Below are 21868 nucleotides of genomic sequence, written 5' to 3'. Positions count from 1 at the left end.
AAGCGTGCTTGGGCGAGAGTAGTACTAGGATGGGTGACCTCCTGGGAAGTCCTCGTGTTGCATTCCCCTTTTTAAATATATTTTTGCGCCACGTGACAAGGATGACGCGGGACCGTGATCTATATGACCTCGTTTTCTTTTTTTTTTGATGTTTACTAGTTTTCTTATTTTTGACGTTTGTGATATGTTTTAGCTTGCCCCTCCCGTGTCCATTGCCACACTTGCCTCGACAACGGAGAAGAGTTTAACACAAGAATTTCACCGCTCCCTCTCTACCCCGACAACACGAGCACCGCCACGACCTGTGTGACTTTTCCCACCGCGCATGACACCCAACGACTAGTAGTAGTAGTAGTAGTAGTAGTAGTAGTAGTAGTAGTAGTAGTAGTAGTAGTAGTAGTAGTAGTAGTAGTAGTAGTAGTAGTAGTAGTAGTAGTAGTAGTAGTAGTAGTAGTAGTAGTAGTAGTAGTAGTAGTAGTAGTAGTAGTAGTAGTAGGAGTAGTAGTAGGAGTAGTAGTAGTAGTAGGAGTAGCAGTAGCAGTAGGAGTAGCAGTAGCAGTAGCAGTAGCAGTAGCAGTAGCAGTAGCAGTAGCAGTAGCAGTAGCAGTAGCAGTAGCAGTAGCACTAGCAGTAGCAGTAGCAGTAGCAGTAGCAGGGGCAAGCATAAGGAACAAATAGATAGTTGCATGTCGGATGCGATCATACCAGCACTAAAGCACCGGATCCCATCAGAACTCCGAAGTTAAGCGTGCTTGGGCGAGAGTAGTACTAGGATGGGTGACCTCCTGGGAAGTCCTCGTGTTGCATTCCCCTTTTTAAATATATTTTTGCGCCACGTGACAAGGATGACGCGGGACCGTGATCTATATGACCTCGTTTTCTTTTTTTTTGATGTTTACTAGTTTTCTTATTTTTGACGTTTGTGATATGTTTTAGCTTGCCCCTCCCGTGTCCATTGCCACACTTGCCTCGACAACGGAGACGAGTTTAACACAAGAATTTCACCGCTCCCTCTCTACCCCGACAACACGAGCACCGCCACGACCTGTGTGACTTTTACCACCGCGCATGACACCCAACGACTAGTAGTAGTAGTAGTAGTAGTAGTAGTAGTAGTAGTAGTAGTAGCAGTAGGAGCAGTAGCAGTAGGAGCAGTAGCAGTAGCAGCAGTAGCAGTAGCAGCAGTAGCAGTAGCAGCAGTAGCAGTAGCAGTAGTAGAAGTAGCAGGAGTATCAGTAGCAGGAGTAGGAGGAGCAGGAGTAGCAGTAGCAGGAGTAGCAGTAGCAGGAGTAGGAGTAGCAGGAGTAGCAGTAGCAGGAGTAGTAGTAGCAGGAGGAGCAGGAGCAGGAGCAGGAGCAGGAGGAGTAGGAGCAGGAGTAGCAGGAGGAGCAGGAGTAGCAGGAGTAGCAGGAGCAGGAGTAGCAGGAGTAGCAGGAGGAGCAGGAGTAGCAGGAGTAGCAGGAGCAGGAGTAGCAGGAGTAGCAGTAGCAGGAGTAGTAGTAGCAGGAGTTGTAGCAGTAGGAGTAGGAGCAGTAGTAGTAGCAGGAGCAGGAGCAGGAGCAGGAGCAGGAGCATGAGCAGGAGCAGGAGCAGGAGTAGGAGTATTAGTAGTAGGAATGGTAGTAGTAGTGGTAGTAGTAGTGGTAGTAGTCGTGGTAGTAGTCCTGGTAGTAGTAGTGGTAGTAGTAGTAGTCGTAGTAGTCGTAGTAGTCGTAGTAGTCGTAGGTAGTAGGTAGTAGTAGTGGTCGTAGTAGTCGTAGTAGTCGTAGGTAGTAGGTAGTAGTAGTGGTCGTAGTAGTCGTAGTAGTAGTAGGTAGTAGGTAGTAGTAGTGGTAGTAGTAGTAGTAGTAGTAGTAGTAGTAGTCGTAGGTAGTAGTAGTAGTAGTAGTAGTAGTAGTAGTAGTAGTAGGAGTAGTAGTAGTAGTAGTAGTAGTAGGAGTAGGAGTAGTAGTAGTAGGAGGAGTAGCAGTAGCAGTAGCAGTAGCAGTAGCAGTAGCAGTAGCAGTAGCAGTAGCAGTAGCAGTAGCAGTAGCAGTAGCAGTAGTAGGGGCAAGCATAAGGAACAAATAGATAGTTGCATGTCGGATGCGATCATACCAGCACTAAAGCACCGGATCCCATCAGAACTCCAAAGTTAAGCGTGCTTGGGCGAAAGTAGTACTAGGATGGGTGACCTCCTGGGAAGTCCTCGTGTTGCATTCCCCTTTTTAAATATATTTTTGCGCCACGTGACAAGGATGACGCGGGACCGTGATCTATATGACCTCGTTTTCTTTTTTTTTTGATGTTTACTAGTTTTCTTATTTTTGACGTTTGTGATATGTTTTAGCTTGCCCCTCCCGTGTCCATTGCCACACTTGCCTCGACAACGGAGACGAGTTTAACACAAGAATTTCACCGCTCCCTCTCTACCCCGACAACACGAGCACCGCCACGACCTGTGTGACTTTTCCCACCGCGCATGACACCCAACGACTAGTAGTAGTAGTAGTAGTAGTAGTAGTAGTAGTAGTAGTAGTAGTAGTAGTAGTAGTACTGGTAGTAGTAGTAGTAGTACTAGTACTAGTAGTAGTAGTAGTAGTAGTAGTAGTAGTAGTAGTAGTAGTACTGGTAGTAGTAGTAGTAGTAGTAGTAGTAGTAGTAGTACTAGTACTCGTAGTAGTAGTAGTAGTAGTAGGGGCAAGCATAAGGAACAAATAGATAGTTGCATGTCGGATGCGATCATACGAGCACTAAAGCACCGTATCCCATTAGAATTCCGAAGTTAAGCGTGCTTGGGCGAGAGTAGTACTAGGATGGGTGACCTCCTGGGAAGTCCTCGTGTTGCATTCCCCTTTTTAAATATATTTTTGCGCCACGTGACAAGGATGACGCGGGACCGTGATCTATATGACCTATGTTTTCTTATTTTTGACGTTTACTAGTTTTCTTATTTTTGACGTTTGTGATATGTTTTAGCTTGCCCCTCCCGTGTCCATTGCCACATTTGCCTCGACAACGGAGACGAGTTTAACACAAGAATTTCACCGCTCCCTCTCTACCCCGACAACACGAGCACCGCCACGACCTCTGTGACTTTTCCCACCGCGCATGACACCCAACGACTAGTAGTAGTAGTAGTAGTAGTAGTAGTAGTAGTAGTAGTAGTAGTACTAGTAGTAGTAGTAGTAGGGGCAAGCATAAGGAACAAATAGATAGTTGCATGTCGGATGCGATCATACCAGCACTAAAGCACCGGATCCCATCAGAACTCCGAAGTTAAGCGTGCTTGGGCGAGAGTAGTACTAGGATTGTTGACCTCCTGGGAAGTCCTCGTGTTGCATTCCCCTTTTTAAATATATTTTTGCGCCACGTGACAAGGATGACGCGGGACCGTGATCTATATGACCTCGTTTTCTTATTTTTGACGTTTACTAGTTTTCTTATTTTTGACGTTTGTGATATGTTTTAGCTTGCCCCTCCCGGGTCCATTGCCACATTTGCCTCGACAACGGAGACGAGTTTAACACAAGAATTTCACCGCTCCCTCTCTACCCCGACAACACGAGCACCGCCACGACCTCTTTGAGTTTTCCCACCGCGCATGACACCCAACGACTAGTAGTAGTAGTAGTAGTAGTAGTAGTAGTAGAAGTAGTAGCAGTAGTAGCAGTAGTAGTAGGGGCAAGCATAAGGAACAAATAGATAGTTGCATGTCGGATGCGATCATACCAGCACTAAAGCAGCGGATCCCATCAGAACTCCGAAGTTAAGCGTGCTTGGGCGAGAGTAGTACTAGGATGGGTGACCTCCTGGGAAGTTCTCGTGTTGCATTTCCCTTTTTAAATATATTTTTGCGCCACGTGACAAGGATGACACGGGACCGTGATCTATATGACCTCGTTTTCTTATTTTTGACGTTTACTAGTTTTCTTATTTTTGACGTTTGTGATATGTTTTAGCTTGCCCCTCCCGTGTCCATTGCCACATTTGCCTCGAGAACGGAGACGAGTTTAACACAAGAATTACACCGCTCCCTCTCTACCCCGACAACACGAGCACCGCCACGACCTCTGTGACTTTTCCCACCGCGCATGACACCCAACGACTACTAGTAGTAGTAGTAGTAGTAGTAGTAGCAGTAGTAGCAGTAGTAGCAGTAGTAGTAGGGGCAAGCATAAGGAACAAATAGATAGTTGCATGTCGGATGCGATCATACCAGCACTAAAGCACTGGATCCCATCAGAACTCCGAAGTAAAGCGTGCTTGGGCGAGAGTAGTACTAGGATGGGTGACCTCCTGGGAAGTCCTCGTGTTGCATTCCCCTTTTTAAATATATTTTTGCGCCACGTGACAAGGATGACGCGGGACCGTGATCTATATGACCTCGTTTTCTTATTTTTGACGTTTACTAGTTTTCTTATTTTTGACGTTTGTGGTATGTTTTAGCTTGCCCCTCCCGTGTCCATTGCCACATTTGCCTCGACAACGGAGACGAGTATAACACAAGAATTTCACCGCTCCCTCTCTACCCCGACAACACGAGCACCGCCACGACCTCTTTGACTTTTCCCACCGCGCATGACACCCAACGACTAGTAGTAGTACTAGTAGTAGTAGCAGTAGTACTAGTAGTAGCAGTAGTAGTAGGGGCAAGCATAAGGAACAAATAGATAGTTGCATGTCGGATGCGATCATACCAGCACTAAAGCAGCGGATCCCATTAGAACTCCGAAGTTAAGCGTGCTTGGGCGAGAGTAGTACTAGGATGGGTGACCTCCTGGGAAGTTCTCGTGTTGCATGTCCCTTTTTAAATATATTTTTGCGCCACGTGACAAGGATGACACGGGACCGTGATCTATATGACCTCGTTTTCTTATTTTTGACGTTTACTAGTTTTCTTATTCTTGACGTTTGTGATATGTTCTAGCTTGCCCCTCCCGTGTCCATTGCCACATTTTCCTCGAGAACGGAGACGAGTTTAACACAAGAATTACACCGCTCCCTCTCTACCCCGACAACACGAGCACCGCCACGACCTCTGTGACTTTTCCCACCGCGTATGACACCCAACGACTAGTAGTAGTAGTAGTAGTAGTAGTAGTAGTAGTAGTAGTAGCAGTAGTAGCAGTAGTAGCAGTAGTAGTAGGGGCAAGCATAAGGAACAAATAGATAGTTGCATGTCGTATGCGATCATACCAGCACTAAAGCACCGGATCCCATCAGAACTCCGAAGTAAAGCGTGCTTGGGCGAGAGTAGTACTAGGATGGGTGACCTCCTGGGAAGTCCTCGTGTTGCATTCCCCTTTTTAAATATATTTTTGCGCCACGTGACAAGGATGACGCGGGACCGTGATCTATATGACCTCGTTTTCTTTTTTTTTTTGATGTTTACTAGTTTTCTTATTTTTGACGTTTGTGATATGTTTTAGCTTGCCCCTCCCGTGTCCATTGCCACACTTGCCTCGACAACGGAGACGAGTTTAACACAAGAATTTCACCGCTCCCTCTCTACCCCGACAACACGAGCACCGCCACGACCTGTGTGACTTTTCCCACCGCGCATGACACCCAACGACTAGTAGTAGTAGTAGTAGTAGTAGTAGTAGTAGTAGTAGTAGTAGTAGTAGTAGTACTGGTAGTAGTAGTAGTAGTACTAGTACTAGTAGTAGTACTGGTAGTAGTAGTAGTAGTAGTAGTAGTAGTACTGGTAGTACTAGTAGTAGTAGTAGTAGTACTAGTACTAGTAGTAGTAGTAGTAGTAGTAGTAGGGGCAAGCATAAGGAACAAATAGATAGTTGCATGTGGGATGCGATCATACGAGCACTAAAGCACCGGATCCCATTAGAATTCCGAAGTTAAGCGTGCTTGGGCGAGAGTAGTACTAGGATGGGTGACCTCCTGGGAAGTCCTCGTGTTGCATTCCCCTTTTTAAATATATTTTTGCGCCACGTGACAAGGATGACGCGGGACCGTGATCTATATGACCTATGTTTTCTTATTTTTGACGTTTACTAGTTTTCTTATTTTTGACGTTTGTGATATGTTTTAGCTTGCCCCTCCCGTGTCCATTGCCACATTTGCCTCGACAACGGAGACGAGTTTAACACAAGAATTTCACCGCTCTCTCTCTACCCCGACAACACGAGCACCGCCACGACCTCTGTGACTTTTCCCACCGCGCATGACACCCAACGACTAGTAGTAGTAGTAGTAGTAGTAGTAGTAGTAGTAGTAGTAGTAGTAGTACTAGTAGTAGTAGTAGTAGGGGCAAGCATAAGGAACAAATAGATAGTTGCATGTCGGATGCGATCATACCAGCACTAAAGCACCGGATCCCATCAGAACTCCGAAGTTAAGCGTGCTTGGGCGAGAGTAGTACTAGGATTGTTGACCTCCTGGGAAGTCCTCGTGTTGCATTCCCCTTTTTAAATATATTTTTGCGCCACGTGACAAGGATGACGCGGGACCGTGATCTATATGACCTCGTTTTCTTATTTTTGACGTTTACTAGTTTTCTTATTTTTGACGTTTGTGATATGTTTTAGCTTGCCCCTCCCGGGTCCATTGCCACATTTGCCTCGACAACGGAGACGAGTTTAACACAAGAATTTCACCGCTCCCTCTCTACCCCGACAACACGAGCACCGCCACGACCTCTTTGACTTTTCCCACCTCGCATGACACCCAACGACTAGTAGTAGTAGTAGTAGTAGTAGTAGCAGTAGTAGCAGTAGTAGCAGTAGTAGCAGTAGTAGTAGGGGCAAGCATAAGGAACAAATAGATAGTTGCATGTCGGATGCGATCATACCAGCACTAAAGCAGCGGATCCCATCAGAACTCCGAAGTTAAGCGTGCTTGGGCGAGAGTAGTACTAGGATGGGTGACCTCCTGGGAAGTTCTCGTGTTGCATTTCCCTTTTTAAATATATTTTTGCGCCACGTGACAAGGATGACACGGGACCGTGATCTATATGACCTCGTTTTCTTATTTTTGACGTTTACTAGTTTTGTTATTTTTGACGTTTGTGATATGTTTTAGCTTGCCCCTCCCGTGTCCATTGCCACATTTGCCTCGAGAACGGAGACGAGTTTAACACAAGAATTACACCGCTCCCTCTCTATCCCCACAACACGAGCACCGCCACGACCTCTGTGACTTTTCCCACCGCGCAAGACACCCAACGACTAGTAGTAGTAGTAGTAGTAGTAGTAGTAGTACTAGTAGTAGCAGTAGTAGCAGTAGTAGCAGTAGTAGTAGGGGCAAGCATAAGGAACAAATAGATAGTTGCATGTCGGATGCGATCATACCAGCACTAAAGCACCGGATCCCATCAGAACTCCGAAGTAAAGCGTGCTCGGGCGAGAGTAGTACTAGGATGGGTGACCTCCTGGGAAGTCCTCGTGTTGCATTCCCCTTTTTAAATATATTTTTGCGCCACGTGACAAGGATGACGCGGGACCGTGATCTATATGACCTCGTTTTCTTATTTTTGACGTTTACTAGTTTTCTTATTTTTGACGTTTGTGGTATGTTTTAGCTTGCCCCTCCCGTGTCCATTGCCACATTTGCCTCGACAACGGAGACGAGTATAACACAAGAATTTCACCGCTCCCTCTCTACCCCGACAACACGAGCACCGCCACGACCTCTTTGACTTTTCCCACCGCGCATGACACCCAACGACTAGTAGTAGTACTAGTAGTAGTAGCAGTAGTAGCAGTAGTAGCAGTAGTAGTAGGGGCAAGCATAAGGAACAAATAGATAGTTGCATGTCGGATGCGATGATACCAGCACTAAAGCAGCGGATCCCATTAGAACTCCGAAGTTAAGCGTGCTTGGGCGAGAGTAGTACTAGGATGGGTGACCTCCTGGGAAGTTCTCGTGTTGCATTTCCCTTTTTAAATATATTTTTGCGCCACGTGACAAGGATGACACGGGACCGTGATCTATATGACCTCGTTTTCTTATTTTTGACGTTTACTAGTTTTCTTATTTTTGACGTTTGTGATATGTTTTAGCTTGCCCCTCCCGTGTCCATTGCCACATTTGCCTCGAGAACGGAGACGAGTTTAACACAAGAATTACACCGCTCCCTCTCTACCCCGACAACACGAGCACCGCCACGACCTCTGTGACTTTTCCCACCGCGCATGACACCCAACGACTAGTAGTAGTAGTAGTAGTAGTAGTAGTAGTAGTAGTAGTAGTAGTAGCAGTAGTAGCAGTAGTAGCAGTAGTAGTAGGGGCAAGCATAAGGAACAAATAGATAGTTGCATGTCGGATGCGATCATACCAGCACTAAAGCACCGGATCCCATCAGAACTCCGAAGTTAAGCGTGCTTGGGCGAGAGTAGTACTAGGATTGTTGACCTCCTGGGAAGTCCTCGTGTTGCATTCCCCTTTTTAAATATATTTTTGCGCCACGTGACAAGGATGACGCGGGACCGTGATCTATATGACCTCGTTTTCTTATTTTTGACGTTTACTAGTTTTCTTATTTTTGACGTTTGTGATATGTTTTAGCTTGCCCCTCCCGGGTCCATTGCCACATTTGCCTCGACAACGGAGACGAGTTTAACACAAGAATTTCACCGCTCCCTCTCTACCCCGACAACACGAGCACCGCCACGACCTCTTTGACTTTTCCCACCGCGCATGACACCCAACGACTAGTAGTAGTAGTAGTAGCAGTAGTAGCAGTAGTAGTAGGGGCAAGCATAAGGAACAAATAGATAGTTGCATGTCGGATGCGATCATACCAGCACTAAAGCAGCGGATCCCATCAGAACTCCGAAGTTAAGCGTGCTTGGGCGAGAGTAGTACTAGGATGGGTGACCTCCTGGGAAGTTCTCGTGTTGCATTTCCCTTTTTAAATATATTTTTGCGCCACGTGACAAGGATGACACGGACCGTGATCTATATGACCTCGTTTTCTTATTTTTGACGTTTACTAGTTTTGTTATTTTTGACGTTTGTGATATGTTTTAGCTTGCCCCTCCCGTGTCCATTGCCACATTTGCCTCGAGAACGGAGACGAGTTTAACACAAGAATTACACCGCTCCCTCTCTACCCCGACAACACGAGCACCGCCACGACCTCTGTGACTTTTCCCACCGCGCAAGACACCCAACGACTAGTAGTAGTAGTAGTAGTAGTAGTAGTAGTAGTAGTAGTAGTAGCAGTAGTAGCAGTAGTAGCAGTAGTAGTAGGGGCAAGCATAAGGAACAAATAGATAGTTGCATGTCGGATGCGATCATACCAGCACTAAAGCACCGGATCCCATCAGAACTCCGAAGTAAAGCGTGCTCGGGCGAGAGTAGTACTAGGATGGGTGACCTCGTGGGAAGTCCTCGTGTTGCATTCCCCTTTTTAAATATATTTTTGCGCCACGTGACAAGGATGACGCGGGACCGTGATCTATATGACCTCGTTTTCTTATTTTTGACGTTTACTAGTTTTCTTATTTTTGACGTTTGTGGTATGTTTTAGCTTGCCCCTCCCGTGTCCATTGCCACATTTGCCTCGACAACGGAGACGAGTATAACACAAGAATTTCACCGCTCCCTCTCTACCCCGACAACACGAGCACCGCCACGACCTCTTTGACTTTTCCCACCGCGCATGACACCCAACGACTAGTAGTAGTACTAGTAGTAGTAGCAGTAGTAGCAGTAGTAGCAGTAGTAGTAGGGGCAAGCATAAGGAACAAATAGATAGTTGCATGTCGGATGCGATGATACCAGCACTAAAGCAGCGGATCCCATTAGAACTCCGAAGTTAAGCGTGCTTGGGCGAGAGTAGTACTAGGATGGGTGACCTCCTGGGAAGTTCTCGTGTTGCATTTCCCTTTTTAAATATATTTTTGCGCCACGTGACAAGGATGACACGGACCGTGATCTATATGACCTCGTTTTCTTATTTTTGACGTTTACTAGTTTTGTTATTTTTGACGTTTGTGATATGTTTTAGCTTGCCCCTCCCGTGTCCATTGCCACATTTGCCTCGAGAACGGAGACGAGTTTAACACAAGAATTACACCGCTCCCTCTCTACCCCGACAACACGAGCACCGCCACGACCTCTGTGACTTTTCCCACCGCGCAAGACACCCAACGACTAGTAGTAGTAGTAGTAGTAGTAGTAGTAGTAGTAGTAGTAGTAGCAGTAGTAGCAGTAGTAGCAGTAGTAGTAGGGGCAAGCATAAGGAACAAATAGATAGTTGCATGTCGGATGCGATCATACCAGCACTAAAGCACCGGATCCCATCAGAACTCCGAAGTAAAGCGTGCTCGGGCGAGAGTAGTACTAGGATGGGTGACCTCGTGGGAAGTCCTCGTGTTGCATTCCCCTTTTTAAATATATTTTTGCGCCACGTGACAAGGATGACGCGGGACCGTGATCTATATGACCTCGTTTTCTTATTTTTGACGTTTACTAGTTTTCTTATTTTTGACGTTTGTGGTATGTTTTAGCTTGCCCCTCCCGTGTCCATTGCCACATTTGCCTCGACAACGGAGACGAGTATAACACAAGAATTTCACCGCTCCCTCTCTACCCCGACAACACGAGCACCGCCACGACCTCTTTGACTTTTCCCACCGCGCATGACACCCAACGACTAGTAGTAGTACTAGTAGTAGTAGCAGTAGTAGCAGTAGTAGCAGTAGTAGTAGGGGCAAGCATAAGGAACAAATAGATAGTTGCATGTCGGATGCGATGATACCAGCACTAAAGCAGCGGATCCCATTAGAACTCCGAAGTTAAGCGTGCTTGGGCGAGAGTAGTACTAGGATGGGTGACCTCCTGGGAAGTTCTCGTGTTGCATTTCCCTTTTTAAATATATTTTTGCGCCACGTGACAAGGATGACACGGGACCGTGATCTATATGACCTCGTTTTCTTATTTTTGACGTTTACTAGTTTTCTTATTTTTGACGTTTGTGATATGTTTTAGCTTGCCCCTCCCGTGTCCATTGCCACATTTGCCTCGAGAACGGAGACGAGTTTAACACAAGAATTACACCGCTCCCTCTCTACCCCGACAACACGAGCACCGCCACGACCTCTGTGACTTTTCCCACCGCGCATGACACCCAACGACTAGTAGTAGTAGTAGTAGTAGTAGTAGTAGTAGTAGTAGTAGTAGCAGTAGTAGCAGTAGTAGCAGTAGTAGTAGGGGCAAGCATAAGGAACAAATAGATAGTTGCATGTCGGATGCGATCATACCAGCACTAAAGCACCGGATCCCATCAGAACTCCGAAGTAAAGCGTGCTTGGGCGAGAGTAGTACTAGGATGGGTGACCTCCTGGGAAGTCCTCGTGTTGCATTCCCCTTTTTAAATATATTTTTGCGCCACGTGACAAGGATGACGCGGGACCGTGATCTATATGACCTCGTTTTCTTATTTTTGACGTTTACTAGTTTTCTTATTTTTGACGTTTGTGGTATGTTTTAGCTTGCCCCTCCCGTGTCCATTGCCACATTTGCCTCGACAACGGAGACGAGTATAACACAAGAATTTCACCGCTCCCTCTCTACCCCGACAACACGAGCACCGCCACGACCTCTTTGACTTTTCCCACCGCGCATGACACCCAACGACTAGTAGTAGTACTAGTAGTAGTAGCAGTAGTAGCAGTAGTAGCAGTAGTAGTAGGGGCAAGCATAAGGAACAAATAGATAGTTGCATGTCGGATGCGATCATACCAGCACTAAAGCAGCGGATCCCATCAGAACTCCGAAGTTAAGCGTGCTTGGGCGAGAGTAGTACTAGGATGGGTGACCTCCTGGGAAGTCCTCGTGTTGCATTCCCCTTTTTAAATATATTTTTGCGCCACATGACAAGGATGACTCGGGACCGTGATCTATATGACCTCGTTTTTTATTTTTGACGTTTACTAGTTTTCTTATTTTTGACGTTTGTGATATGTTTTAGCTTGCCCCTCCCGTGTCCATTGCCACATTTGCCTCGAGAACGGAGACGAGTTTAACACAAGAATTTCACCGCTCCCTCTCTACCCCGACAACACGAGCACCGCCACGACCTCTGTGACTTTTCCCACCGCGCATGACACCCAACGACTAGTAGTAGTAGTAGTAGTAGTAGTAGTAGTAATAGTAGTAGTAGTAGTAGTACTAGTAGTAGTAGTAGTAGTAGTACTAGTAGTAGTAGTAGTAGTAGTAGTACTAGTAGGAGTAGTAGTAGGGGCAAGCATAAGGAACAAATAGATAGTTGCATGTCGGATGCGATCATACCAGCACTAAAGCACCGGATCCCATCAGAACTCCGAAGTTAAGCGTGCTTGGGCGAGAGTAGTACTAGGATGGGTGACCTCCTGGGAAGTCCTCGTGTTGCATTCTCCTTTTTAAATATATTTTTGCGCCACGTGACAAGGATGACGCGGGACCGTGATCTATATGACCTCGTTTTCTTATTTTTGACGTTTACTAGTTTTCTTATTTTTGACGTTTGTGGTATGTTTTAGCTTGCCCCTCCCGTGTCCATTGCCACATTTGCCTCGACAACGGAGACGAGTTTAACACAAGAATTTCACCGCTCCCTCTCTACCCCGACAACACGAGCACCGCCACGACCTCTTTGACTTTTCCCACCGCGCATGACACCCAACGACTAGTAGTAGTACTAGTGGTAGTAGCAGTAGTAGCAGTAGTAGTAGGGGCAAGCATAAGGAACAAATAGATAGTTGCATGTCGGATGCGATCATACCAGCACTAAAGCACCGGATCCCATCAGAACTCCGAAGTTAAGCGTGCTTGGGCGAGAGTAGTACTAGGATGGGTGACCTCCTCGGAAGTCCTCGTGTTGCATTCCCCTTTTTAAATATATTTTTGCGCCACGTGACAAGGATGACGCGGGACCGTGATCTATATGACCTCGTTTTCTTATTTTTGACGTTTACTAGTTTTTTATTTTTGACGTTTGTGGTATGTTTTAGCTTGCCCCTCCCGTGTCCATTGCCACATTTGCCTCGACAACGGAGACGAGTTTAACACAAGAATTTCACCGCTCCCTCTCTACCCCGACAACACGAGCACCGCCACGACCTCTTTGACTTTTCCCACCGCGCATGACACCCAACGACTAGTAGTAGTACTAGTAGTAGTAGCAGTAGTAGCAGTAGTAGTAGGGGCAAGCATAAGGAACAAATAGATAGTTGCATGTCGGATGCGATCATACCAGCACTAAAGCACCGGATCCCATCAGAACTCCGAAGTTAAGCGTGCTTGGGCGAGAGTAGTACTAGGATGGGTGACCTCCTGGGAAGTCCTCGTGTTGCATTCCCCTTTTTAAATATATTTTTGCGCCACGTGACAAGGATGACGCGGGACCGTGATCTATATGACCTCGTTTTCTTATTTTTGACGTTTACTAGTTTTCTTATTTTTGACGTTTGTGGTATGTTTTAGCTTGCCCCTCCCGTGTCCATTGCCACATTTGCCTCGACAACGGAGACGAGTTTAACACAAGAATTTCACCGCTCCCTCTCTACCCCCGACAACACGAGCACCGCCACGACCTCTTTGACTTTTCCCACCGCGCATGACACCCAACGACTAGTAGTAGTACTAGTAGTAGTAGCAGTAGTAGTAGTAGTAGTAGTAGGGGCAAGCATAAGGAACAAATAGATAGTTGCATGTCGGATGCGACCTACCAGCACTAAAGCACCGGATCCCATCAGAATTCCGAAGTTAAGCGTGCTTGGGCGAGAGTAGTACTAGGATGGGTGACCTCCTGGGAAGTCCTCGTGTTGCATTCCCCTTTTTAAATATATTTTTGCGCCACATGACAAGGATGACTGGGGACCGTGATCTATATGACCTCGTTTTTTATTTTTGACGTTTACTAGTTTTCTTATTTTTGACGTTTGTGATGTGTTTTAGCTTGCCCCTCCCGTGTCCATTGCCACATTTGCCTCGAGAACGGAGACGAGTTTAACACAACAATTTCACCGCTCCCTCTCTACCCGGACAACACGAGCACCGCCACGACCTCTCTGACTTTTCCCACCGCGCATGACACCCAACGACTAGTAGTAGTAGTAGTAGTAGTAGTAGTAGTAGTACTAGTAGTAGTAGTAGTAGGGGCAAGCATAAGGAACAAATAGATAGTTCCATGTCGGATGCGATCATACCCGCACTAAAGCACCGGATCCCATCAGAACTCCGAAGTTAAGCGTGCTTGGGCGAGAGTAGTACTAGGATGGGTGACCTCCTGGGAAGTCCTCGTGTTGCATTCCCCTTTTTAAATATATTTTTGCGCCACGTGACAAGGATGACGCGGGACCGTGATCTATATGACCTCGTTTTCTTATTTTTGACGTTTACTAGTTTTCTTATTTTTGACGTTTGTGGTATGTTTTAGCTTGCCCCTCCCGTGTCCATTGCCACATTTGCCTCGACAACGGAGACGAGTTTAACACAAGAATTTCACCGCTCCCTCTCTACCCCGACAACACGAGCACCGCCACGACCTCTTTGACTTTTCCCACCGCGCATGACACCCAACGACTAGTAGTAGTACTAGTAGTAGTAGTAGAAGTAGTAGCAGTAGTAGCAGTAGTAGTAGGGGCAAGCATAAGGAACAAATAGATAGTTGCATGTCGGATGCGATCATACCAGCACTAAAGCACCGGATCCCATCAGAACTCCGAAGTTAAGCGTGCTTGGGCGAGAGTAGTACTAGTATGGGTGACCTCCTGGGAAGTCCTCGTGTTGCATTCCCCTTTTTAAATATATTTTTGCGCCACATGACATGGATGACTCGGGACCGTGATCTATATGACCTCGTTTTTTATTTTTGACGTTTACTAGTTTTCTTATTTTTGACGTTTGTGATATGTTTTAGCTTGCCCCTCCCGTGTCCATTACCACATTTGCCTCGAGAACTACCCCGACAACACGAGCACCGCCACGACCTCTATGACTTTTCCCACCGCGCATGACACCCAACGACTAGTAGTAGTAGTAGTAGTAGTAGTAGTAATAGTAGTAGTAGTAGTAGTACTAGTAGTAGTAGTAGTAGGGGCAAGCATAAGGAACAAATAGATAGTTGCATGTCGGATGCGATCATACCAGCACTAAAGCACCGGATCCCATCAGTTAAGCGTGCTTGGGCGAGAGTAGTAATAGGATGGGTGACCTCGTGGGAAGTCCTCGTATTGCATTCCCCTTTTTAAATATATTTTTGCGCCACGTGACAAGGATGACACGGGACCGTGATCTATATGACCTCGTTTTCTTATTTTTGACGTTTACTAGTTTTCTTATTTTTGACGTTTGTGATATGTTTTAGCTTGCCCCTCCCGTGTCCATTGCCACATTTGCCTCGACAACGGAGACGAGTTTAACACAAGAATTTCACCGCTCCCTCTCTACCCCGACAACACGAGCACCGCCACGACCTCTTTGACTTTTCCCACCGCGCATGACACCCAACGACTAGTAGTACTAGTAGTAGTAGTAATACTAGTACTAGTAGTAGTAGGGGCAAGCATAAGGAACAAATAGATAGTTGCATGTTGGATGCGATCATACCAGCACTAAAGCAGCGGATCCCATCAGAACTCCGAAGTTAAGCGTGCTTGGGCGAGAGTAGCACTAGGATGGGTGACCTCCTGGGAAGTCCTCGTGTTGCATTCCCCTTTTTAAATATATTTTTGCGCCACGTGACAAGGATGACGCGGGACCGTGATCTATATGACCTCGTTTTCTTATTTTTGACGTTTACTAGTTTTCTTATTTTTGACGTTTGTGATATGTTTTAGCTTGCCCCTCCCGTGTCCATTGCCACATTTGCCTCGACAACGGAGACGAGTTTAACACAAGAATTTCAACGCTCCCTCTCTACCCCGACAACACGAGCACCGCCACGACCTCTCTGACTTTTCCCACCGCGCATGACACCCAACGACTAGTCGTAGTAGCAGTAGTAGCAGTAGTAGCAGTAGTAGTAGTAGTAGGGGCAAGCATAAGGAACAAATAGATAGTTGCATGTCGGATGCGACCTACCAGCACTAAAGCACCGGATCCCATCAGAATTCCGAAGTTAAGCGTGCTTGGGCGAGAGTAGTACTAGGATGGGTGACCTCCTGGGAAGTCCTCGTGTTGCATTCCCCTTTTTAAATATATTTTTGCGCCACATGACAAGGATGACTCGGGACCGTGATCTATATGACCTCGTTTTTTATTTTTGACGTTTACTAGTTTTCTTATTTTTGACGTTTGTGATGTGTTTTAGCTTGCCCCTCCCGTGTCCATTACCACATTTGCCTCGAGAACGGAGACGAGTTTAACACAACAATTTCACCGCTCCCTCTCTACCCCGACAACACGAGCACCGCCACGACCTCTCTGACTTTTCCCACCGCGCATGACACCCAACGACTAGTAGTAGTAGTAGCAGTAGTAGCAGTAGTAGCAGTTGTAGTAGGCGCAAGCATAAGGAACAAATAGATAGTTGCATGTCGGATGCGATCATACCAGCACTAAAGCAGCGGATCCCATCAGAACTCTGAAGTTAAGCGTGCTTGGGCGAGAGTAGTACTAGGATGGGTGACCTCTTGGGAAGTCCTCGTGTTGCATTCCCCTTTTTAAATATATTTTTGCGCCACGTGACAAGGATGACGCGGGACCGTGATCTATATGACCTCGTTTTCTTATTTTTGACGTTTACTAGTTTTCTTATTTTTGACGTTTGTGATATGTTTTAGCTTGCCCCTCCCGTGTCCATTGCCACATTTGCCACGACAACGGAGACGAGTTTAACACAAGAATTTCACCGCTCCCTCTCTACCCCGACAACACGAGCACCGCCACGACCTCTTTGACTTTTCCCACCGCGCATGACACCCAACGACTAGTAGTAGGAGTAGTAGCAGTAGTAGCAGTAGTAGCAGTAGTAGCAGTAGTAGCAGTAGTAGCAGTAGTAGTAGGGGCAAGCATAAGGAACAAATAGATAGTCGCATGTGGGATGCGATCATACCAGCACTAAAGCACCGGATCCCATCAGAACTCCGAAGTTAAGCGTGCTTGGGCGAGAGTAGTACTAGGATGGGTGACCTTCTGGGAAGTTCTCGTGTTGCATTTCCCTTTTTAAATATATTTTTGCGCCACGTGACAAGGATGACACGGGACCGTGATCTATATGACCTCGTTTTCTTATTTTTGACGTTTACTAGTTTTCTTATTTTTGACGTTTGTGATATGTTTTAGCTTGCCCCTAACGTGTCCATTGCCACATTTGCCTCGAGAACGGAGACGAGTTTAACACAAGAATTACACCGCTCCCTCTCTACCCCGACAACACGAGCACCGCCACGACCTCTGTGACTTTTCCCACCGCGCATGACACCCAACGACTAGTAGTAGTAGTAGTAGTAGTAGTAGTAGTAGTAGTAGTAGTAGTAGTAGTAGTAGTAGGGGCAAGCATAAGGAACAAATAGATAGTTGCATGTCGGATGCGATCATACCAGCACTAAAGCACCGGATCCCATCAGAACTCCGAAGTTAAGCGTGCTTGGGTGAGAGTAGTACTAGGATGGGTGACCTCCTGGGAAGTCCTCGTGTTGCATTCTCCTTTTTAAATATATTTTTGCGCCACGTGACAAGGATGACGCGGGACCGTGATCTATATGACCTCGTTTTCTTATTTTTGACGTTTACTAGTTTTCTTATTTTTGACGTTTGTGGTATGTTTTAGCTTGCCCCTCCCGTGTCCATTGCCACATTTGCCTCGACAACGGAGACGAGTTTAACACAAGAATTTCACCGCTCCCTCTCTACCCCGACAACACGAGCACCGCCACGACCTCTTTGACTTTTCCCACCGCGCATGACACCCAACGACTAGTAGTAGTACTAGCAGTAGTAGCAGTAGTAGCAGTAGTAGTAGGGGCAAGCATAAGGAACAAATAGATAGTTGCATGTCGGATGTGATCATACCAGCACTAAAGCACCGGATCCCATCAGAACTCCGAAGTTAAGCGTGCTTGGGCGAGAGTAGTACTAGGATGGGTGACCTCCTGGGAATTCCTCGTGTTGCATTCCCCTTTTTAAATATATTTTTGTGCCACATGACAAGGATGACTCGGGACCGTGATCTATATGACCTCGTTTTTTATTTTTGACGTTTACTAGTTTTCTTATTTTTGACGTTTGTGATATGTTTTAGCTTGCCCCTCCCGTGTTCATTGCCACATTTGCCTCGAGAACGGAGACGAGTTTAACACAAGAATTACACCGCTCCCTCTCTACCCCGACAACACGAGCACCGCCACGACCTCTGTGACTTTTCCCACCGCGCATGACACCCAACGACTAGTTGTAGTAGTAGTAGTAGTAGTAGTAGTAGTACTAGTAGTAGTAGTAGTAGTACTAGTAGTAGTAGTAGTAGGGCAAGCATAAGGAACAAATAGATAGTTGCATGTCGGTTGCGATCATACCAGCACTAAAGCACCGGATCTCATCAGAACTCCGAAGTTAAGCGTGCTTGGGCGAGAGTAGTACTAGGATGGGTGACCTCCTCGGAAGTCCTCGTGTTGCATTCCCCTTTTTAAATATATTTTTGCGCCACGTGACAAGGATGACGCGGGACCGTGATCTATATGACCTCGTTTTCTTATTTTTGACGTTTACTAGTTTTCTTATTTTTGACGTTTGTGATATGTTTTAGCTTGCCCCTCCCGTGTCCATTGCCACATTTGCCTCGACAACGGAGACGAGTTTAACACAAGAATTTCACCGCTCCCTCTCTACCCCGACAACACGAGCACCGCCATGACCTCTCTGACTTTTCCCACCGCGCATGACACCCAACGACTAGTAGTAGTAGTAGTAGTAGTAGTAGCAGTAGTAGCAGTAGTAGTAGGGGCAAGCATAAGGAACAAATAGATAGTTGCATGTCGAATGCGATCATACCAGCACTAAAGCAGCGGATCCCATCAGAACTCCGAAGTTAAGCGTGCTTGGGCGAGAGTAGTACTAGGATGGGTGACCTCCTGGGAAGTCCTCGTGTTGCATTCCCCTTTTTAAATATATTTTTGCGCCACGTGACAAGGATGACACGGGACCGTGATCTATATGACCTCGTTTTCTTATTTTTGACGTTTATTAGTTTTCTTATTTTTGACGTTTGTGATATGTTTTAGCCTGCCCCTCCCGTGTCCATTTCCACAGTAGTAGTAGTAGCAGTAGTAGCAGTAGTAGTAGGGGCAAGCATAAGGAACAAATAGATAGTTGCATGTCGGATGCGATCATACCAGCACTAAAGGACCGGATCCCATCAGAACTCCGAAGTTAAGCGTGCTTGGGCGAGAGTAGTACTAGGATGGGTGACCTCCTGGGAAGTCCTCGTGTTGCATTTCCCTTTTTAAATATATTTTTGCGCCACGTGACAAGGATGACACGGGACCGTGATCTATATGACATCGTTTTCTTATTTTTGACGTTTACTAGTTTTCTTATTTTTGACGTTTGTGATATGTTTTAGCTTGCCCCTCCCGTGTCCATTGTCACATTTGCCTCGAGAACGGAGACGAGTTTAACACAAGAATTTCACCGCTCCCTCTCTACCCCGACAACACGAGCACCGCCACGACCTCTGTGACTTTTCCCACCGCGCATGACACCCAACGACTAGTAGTAGTAGTAGTAGTAGTAGTAGGGGCAAGCATAAGGAACAAATAGATAGTTGCATGTCGGATGCGATCATACCAGCACTAAAGCACCGGATCCCATCAGAACTCCGAAATTAAGCGTGCTTGGACTAGAGTAGTACTAGGATGGGTGACCTCCTGGGAAGTCCTCGTGTTGCATTCCCATTTTTAAATATATTTTTGCGCCACGTGACAAGGATGACGCGGGACCGTGATCTATATGACCTCGTTTTTTTATTTTTGACGTTTACTAGTTTTCTTATTTTTGACGTTGGTGATATGTTTTAGCTTGCCCCTCCCGTGTCCATTGCCACAGTAGTAGTAGTAGCAGTAGTAGCAGTAGTAGTAGGGGCAAGCATAAGAAAGAAATAGATAGTTGCATGTCGGATGCGATCATACCAGCACTAAAGCACCGGATCCCATCAGAACTCCGAAGTTAAGCGTGCTTGGGCGAGAGTAGTATTAGGATGGGTGACCTCCTGGGAAGTCCTCGTGTTGCATTTCCCTTTTTAAATATATTTTTGCGCCACGTGAGAAGGATGACACGGGACCGTGATCTATATGACCTCGTTTTCTTATTTTTGACGTTTACTAGTTTTCTTATTTTTGACGTTTGTGATATGTTTTAGCTTGCCCCTCCCGTGTCCATTGCCACATTTGCCTCGAGAACGGAGACGAGTTTAACACAAGAATTTCACCGCTCCCTCTCTACCCCGACAACACGAGCACCGCCACGACCTCTGTGACTTTTCCCTCCGCGCATGACACCCAACGACTAGTAGTAGTAGTAGTACTAGTAGTAGGGGCAAGCATAAGGAACAAATAGATAGTTGCATGTCGGATGCGATCATACCAGCACTAAAGCACCGGATCCCATCAGAACTACGAAGTTAAGCGTGCTTGGGCGAGTAGTACTAGGATGGGTGACCTCCTGGGAAGTCCTCGTGTTGCATTCCCCTTTTTAAATATATTTTTGCGCCACATGACAAGGATGACGCGGGACCGTGATCTATATGACCTCGTTTTCTTATTTTTGACGTTCACTAGTTTTCTTATTTTTGACGTTTGCGATATGTTTTAGCTTGCCCCTCCCGTGTCCATTGCCACATTTGCCTCGAGAACGGAGACGAGTTTAACACAAGAATTTCACCGCTCCCTCTCTACCCCGACAACACGAGCACCGCCACGACCTCTGTGACTTTTCCCACCGCGCATGACACCCAACGACTAGTAGTAGTAGTACTAGTAGTAGGGGCAAGCATAAGGAACAAATAGATAGTTGCATGTCGGATGCGATCATACCAGCACTAAAGCACCGGATCCCATCAGAACTCCGAAGTTAAGCGTGCTTGGGCGAGAGTAGTACTAGGATGGGTGACCTCCTGGGAAGTCCTCGTGTTACATTCCCCTTTTTAAATATATTTTTGCGCCACGTGACAAGGATGACGCAGGACCGTGATCTATATGACCTCGTTTTCTTATTTTTGACGTTTACTAGTTTTCTTATTTTTGACGTTTGTGATATGTTTTCGCTTGCTCCTCCCGTGTCCATTGCCACATTTGCCTCGACAACGGAGACGAGTTTAACACAAGAATTTCACCGCTCCCTCTCTACCCCGACAACACGAGCACCGCCACGACCTCTTTGACTTTTCCCACCGCGCATGACACCCAACGACTAGTAGTAGTAGTAGTAGTAGTTGCAGTAGTAGCAGTAGTAGCAGTAGTAGTAGGGGCAAGCATAAGGAACAAATAGATAGTTGCATGTTGGATGCGATGATACCAGCACTAAAGCACCGGATCCCATCAGAACTCCGAAGTTAAGCGTGCTTGGGCGAGAGTAGTACTAGGATGGGTGACCTCCTGGGAAGTCCTCGTGTTGCATTCCCCTTTTTAAATATATTTTTGCGCCACATGACAAGGATGACACGGGACCGTGATCTATATGACCTCGTTTTCTTATTTTTGACGTTTACTAGTTTTCTTATTTTTGACGTTTGTGATATGTTTTAGCTTGCCCCTCCCGTGTCCATTGCCACATTTGCCTCGAGAACGGAGACGAGTTTAACACAAGAATTACACCGCTCCCTCTCTACCCCGACAACACGAGCACCGCCACGACCTCTGTGACTTTTCCCACCGCGCATGACACCCAACGACTAGTAGTAGTAGTAGTAGTAGTAGTGGTAGTAGTAGTAGTAGTAGTAGTACTA

The 21868-nt window shown here is 46.4% G+C and overlaps 42 non-coding genes and 1 pseudogene across 42 annotated transcripts in view; all 43 read left to right on the top strand.

Moving 5' to 3' along the window:
• Positions 1–66, top strand: part of LOC123415447 — a 119-nt gene extending 53 nt beyond the window's left edge. Inside the window, exon 1 of the ribosomal RNA XR_006615166.1 lies at positions 1–66. This exon is cut by the window's left edge and continues 53 nt beyond it. This is a non-coding gene — a ribosomal RNA (5S ribosomal RNA).
• A 625-nt stretch (positions 67–691) lies between these two features.
• Positions 692–810, top strand: LOC123416141. Its single transcript, XR_006615819.1, has one exon. It is a non-coding gene; the product is annotated as a 5S ribosomal RNA (ribosomal RNA).
• A 1273-nt stretch (positions 811–2083) lies between these two features.
• On the top strand, positions 2084–2202 carry LOC123415777. Its single transcript, XR_006615475.1, has one exon. It is a non-coding gene; the product is annotated as a 5S ribosomal RNA (ribosomal RNA).
• A 511-nt stretch (positions 2203–2713) lies between these two features.
• LOC123416419 lies at positions 2714–2832 on the top strand. The gene has a single exon (XR_006616080.1). It is a non-coding gene; the product is annotated as a 5S ribosomal RNA (ribosomal RNA).
• A 375-nt stretch (positions 2833–3207) lies between these two features.
• Positions 3208–3326, top strand: LOC123416023. Its single transcript, XR_006615708.1, has one exon. It is a non-coding gene; the product is annotated as a 5S ribosomal RNA (ribosomal RNA).
• A 371-nt stretch (positions 3327–3697) lies between these two features.
• On the top strand, positions 3698–3816 carry LOC123415610. The gene has a single exon (XR_006615321.1). It is a non-coding gene; the product is annotated as a 5S ribosomal RNA (ribosomal RNA).
• A 368-nt stretch (positions 3817–4184) lies between these two features.
• On the top strand, positions 4185–4303 carry LOC123415421. The gene has a single exon (XR_006615141.1). It is a non-coding gene; the product is annotated as a 5S ribosomal RNA (ribosomal RNA).
• A 362-nt stretch (positions 4304–4665) lies between these two features.
• On the top strand, positions 4666–4784 carry LOC123416033. The gene has a single exon (XR_006615717.1). It is a non-coding gene; the product is annotated as a 5S ribosomal RNA (ribosomal RNA).
• Positions 4785–5164: 380 nt separating this feature from the next.
• Positions 5165–5283, top strand: LOC123415239. Its single transcript, XR_006614959.1, has one exon. It is a non-coding gene; the product is annotated as a 5S ribosomal RNA (ribosomal RNA).
• Positions 5284–5786: 503 nt separating this feature from the next.
• On the top strand, positions 5787–5905 carry LOC123416084. Its single transcript, XR_006615765.1, has one exon. It is a non-coding gene; the product is annotated as a 5S ribosomal RNA (ribosomal RNA).
• Positions 5906–6283: 378 nt separating this feature from the next.
• On the top strand, positions 6284–6402 carry LOC123416022. The gene has a single exon (XR_006615707.1). It is a non-coding gene; the product is annotated as a 5S ribosomal RNA (ribosomal RNA).
• Positions 6403–6776: 374 nt separating this feature from the next.
• Positions 6777–6895, top strand: LOC123415609. Its single transcript, XR_006615319.1, has one exon. It is a non-coding gene; the product is annotated as a 5S ribosomal RNA (ribosomal RNA).
• A 380-nt stretch (positions 6896–7275) lies between these two features.
• On the top strand, positions 7276–7394 carry LOC123415235. Its single transcript, XR_006614955.1, has one exon. It is a non-coding gene; the product is annotated as a 5S ribosomal RNA (ribosomal RNA).
• A 362-nt stretch (positions 7395–7756) lies between these two features.
• On the top strand, positions 7757–7875 carry LOC123416041. The gene has a single exon (XR_006615725.1). It is a non-coding gene; the product is annotated as a 5S ribosomal RNA (ribosomal RNA).
• Positions 7876–8261: 386 nt separating this feature from the next.
• LOC123416021 lies at positions 8262–8380 on the top strand. The gene has a single exon (XR_006615706.1). It is a non-coding gene; the product is annotated as a 5S ribosomal RNA (ribosomal RNA).
• A 347-nt stretch (positions 8381–8727) lies between these two features.
• LOC123415608 lies at positions 8728–8846 on the top strand. Its single transcript, XR_006615318.1, has one exon. It is a non-coding gene; the product is annotated as a 5S ribosomal RNA (ribosomal RNA).
• Positions 8847–9228: 382 nt separating this feature from the next.
• On the top strand, positions 9229–9347 carry LOC123415347. The gene has a single exon (XR_006615069.1). It is a non-coding gene; the product is annotated as a 5S ribosomal RNA (ribosomal RNA).
• Positions 9348–9709: 362 nt separating this feature from the next.
• Positions 9710–9828, top strand: LOC123416040. The gene has a single exon (XR_006615724.1). It is a non-coding gene; the product is annotated as a 5S ribosomal RNA (ribosomal RNA).
• Positions 9829–10210: 382 nt separating this feature from the next.
• On the top strand, positions 10211–10329 carry LOC123415346. Its single transcript, XR_006615068.1, has one exon. It is a non-coding gene; the product is annotated as a 5S ribosomal RNA (ribosomal RNA).
• Positions 10330–10691: 362 nt separating this feature from the next.
• LOC123416039 lies at positions 10692–10810 on the top strand. The gene has a single exon (XR_006615723.1). It is a non-coding gene; the product is annotated as a 5S ribosomal RNA (ribosomal RNA).
• A 383-nt stretch (positions 10811–11193) lies between these two features.
• Positions 11194–11312, top strand: LOC123416808. The gene has a single exon (XR_006616409.1). It is a non-coding gene; the product is annotated as a 5S ribosomal RNA (ribosomal RNA).
• Positions 11313–11674: 362 nt separating this feature from the next.
• Positions 11675–11793, top strand: LOC123415410. The gene has a single exon (XR_006615130.1). It is a non-coding gene; the product is annotated as a 5S ribosomal RNA (ribosomal RNA).
• A 430-nt stretch (positions 11794–12223) lies between these two features.
• On the top strand, positions 12224–12342 carry LOC123416627. The gene has a single exon (XR_006616237.1). It is a non-coding gene; the product is annotated as a 5S ribosomal RNA (ribosomal RNA).
• A 353-nt stretch (positions 12343–12695) lies between these two features.
• Positions 12696–12814, top strand: LOC123416931. The gene has a single exon (XR_006616524.1). It is a non-coding gene; the product is annotated as a 5S ribosomal RNA (ribosomal RNA).
• A 352-nt stretch (positions 12815–13166) lies between these two features.
• Positions 13167–13285, top strand: LOC123416129. The gene has a single exon (XR_006615808.1). It is a non-coding gene; the product is annotated as a 5S ribosomal RNA (ribosomal RNA).
• A 357-nt stretch (positions 13286–13642) lies between these two features.
• Positions 13643–13760, top strand: LOC123416224. The gene has a single exon (XR_006615898.1). It is a non-coding gene; the product is annotated as a 5S ribosomal RNA (ribosomal RNA).
• A 361-nt stretch (positions 13761–14121) lies between these two features.
• LOC123416725 lies at positions 14122–14240 on the top strand. Its single transcript, XR_006616329.1, has one exon. It is a non-coding gene; the product is annotated as a 5S ribosomal RNA (ribosomal RNA).
• Positions 14241–14605: 365 nt separating this feature from the next.
• Positions 14606–14724, top strand: LOC123416835. Its single transcript, XR_006616434.1, has one exon. It is a non-coding gene; the product is annotated as a 5S ribosomal RNA (ribosomal RNA).
• A 337-nt stretch (positions 14725–15061) lies between these two features.
• LOC123416562 lies at positions 15062–15170 on the top strand (annotated as a pseudogene).
• Positions 15171–15523: 353 nt separating this feature from the next.
• LOC123416143 lies at positions 15524–15642 on the top strand. Its single transcript, XR_006615821.1, has one exon. It is a non-coding gene; the product is annotated as a 5S ribosomal RNA (ribosomal RNA).
• Positions 15643–15998: 356 nt separating this feature from the next.
• On the top strand, positions 15999–16116 carry LOC123416223. Its single transcript, XR_006615897.1, has one exon. It is a non-coding gene; the product is annotated as a 5S ribosomal RNA (ribosomal RNA).
• A 352-nt stretch (positions 16117–16468) lies between these two features.
• On the top strand, positions 16469–16587 carry LOC123415894. The gene has a single exon (XR_006615586.1). It is a non-coding gene; the product is annotated as a 5S ribosomal RNA (ribosomal RNA).
• Positions 16588–16970: 383 nt separating this feature from the next.
• On the top strand, positions 16971–17089 carry LOC123416820. The gene has a single exon (XR_006616420.1). It is a non-coding gene; the product is annotated as a 5S ribosomal RNA (ribosomal RNA).
• Positions 17090–17457: 368 nt separating this feature from the next.
• Positions 17458–17576, top strand: LOC123415294. The gene has a single exon (XR_006615012.1). It is a non-coding gene; the product is annotated as a 5S ribosomal RNA (ribosomal RNA).
• Positions 17577–17929: 353 nt separating this feature from the next.
• Positions 17930–18048, top strand: LOC123416731. Its single transcript, XR_006616335.1, has one exon. It is a non-coding gene; the product is annotated as a 5S ribosomal RNA (ribosomal RNA).
• A 381-nt stretch (positions 18049–18429) lies between these two features.
• LOC123415843 lies at positions 18430–18548 on the top strand. The gene has a single exon (XR_006615538.1). It is a non-coding gene; the product is annotated as a 5S ribosomal RNA (ribosomal RNA).
• Positions 18549–18904: 356 nt separating this feature from the next.
• On the top strand, positions 18905–19023 carry LOC123415291. The gene has a single exon (XR_006615009.1). It is a non-coding gene; the product is annotated as a 5S ribosomal RNA (ribosomal RNA).
• A 222-nt stretch (positions 19024–19245) lies between these two features.
• LOC123415810 lies at positions 19246–19364 on the top strand. The gene has a single exon (XR_006615508.1). It is a non-coding gene; the product is annotated as a 5S ribosomal RNA (ribosomal RNA).
• A 335-nt stretch (positions 19365–19699) lies between these two features.
• LOC123416186 lies at positions 19700–19818 on the top strand. Its single transcript, XR_006615861.1, has one exon. It is a non-coding gene; the product is annotated as a 5S ribosomal RNA (ribosomal RNA).
• A 222-nt stretch (positions 19819–20040) lies between these two features.
• LOC123415500 lies at positions 20041–20159 on the top strand. Its single transcript, XR_006615217.1, has one exon. It is a non-coding gene; the product is annotated as a 5S ribosomal RNA (ribosomal RNA).
• Positions 20160–20494: 335 nt separating this feature from the next.
• On the top strand, positions 20495–20611 carry LOC123416357. Its single transcript, XR_006616023.1, has one exon. It is a non-coding gene; the product is annotated as a 5S ribosomal RNA (ribosomal RNA).
• Positions 20612–20943: 332 nt separating this feature from the next.
• LOC123415300 lies at positions 20944–21062 on the top strand. The gene has a single exon (XR_006615017.1). It is a non-coding gene; the product is annotated as a 5S ribosomal RNA (ribosomal RNA).
• Positions 21063–21424: 362 nt separating this feature from the next.
• Positions 21425–21543, top strand: LOC123416794. Its single transcript, XR_006616395.1, has one exon. It is a non-coding gene; the product is annotated as a 5S ribosomal RNA (ribosomal RNA).
• The last annotated feature ends 325 nt before the right edge of the window (positions 21544–21868 follow it).

The sequence above is a fragment of the Hordeum vulgare genome, unplaced genomic scaffold, assembly GCF_904849725.1.
Source record: "Hordeum vulgare subsp. vulgare unplaced genomic scaffold, MorexV3_pseudomolecules_assembly, whole genome shotgun sequence".
Classification (NCBI taxonomy): domain Eukaryota; kingdom Viridiplantae; phylum Streptophyta; class Magnoliopsida; order Poales; family Poaceae; genus Hordeum; species Hordeum vulgare.
This window is presented reverse-complemented; position numbering and strand designations above follow the sequence as displayed.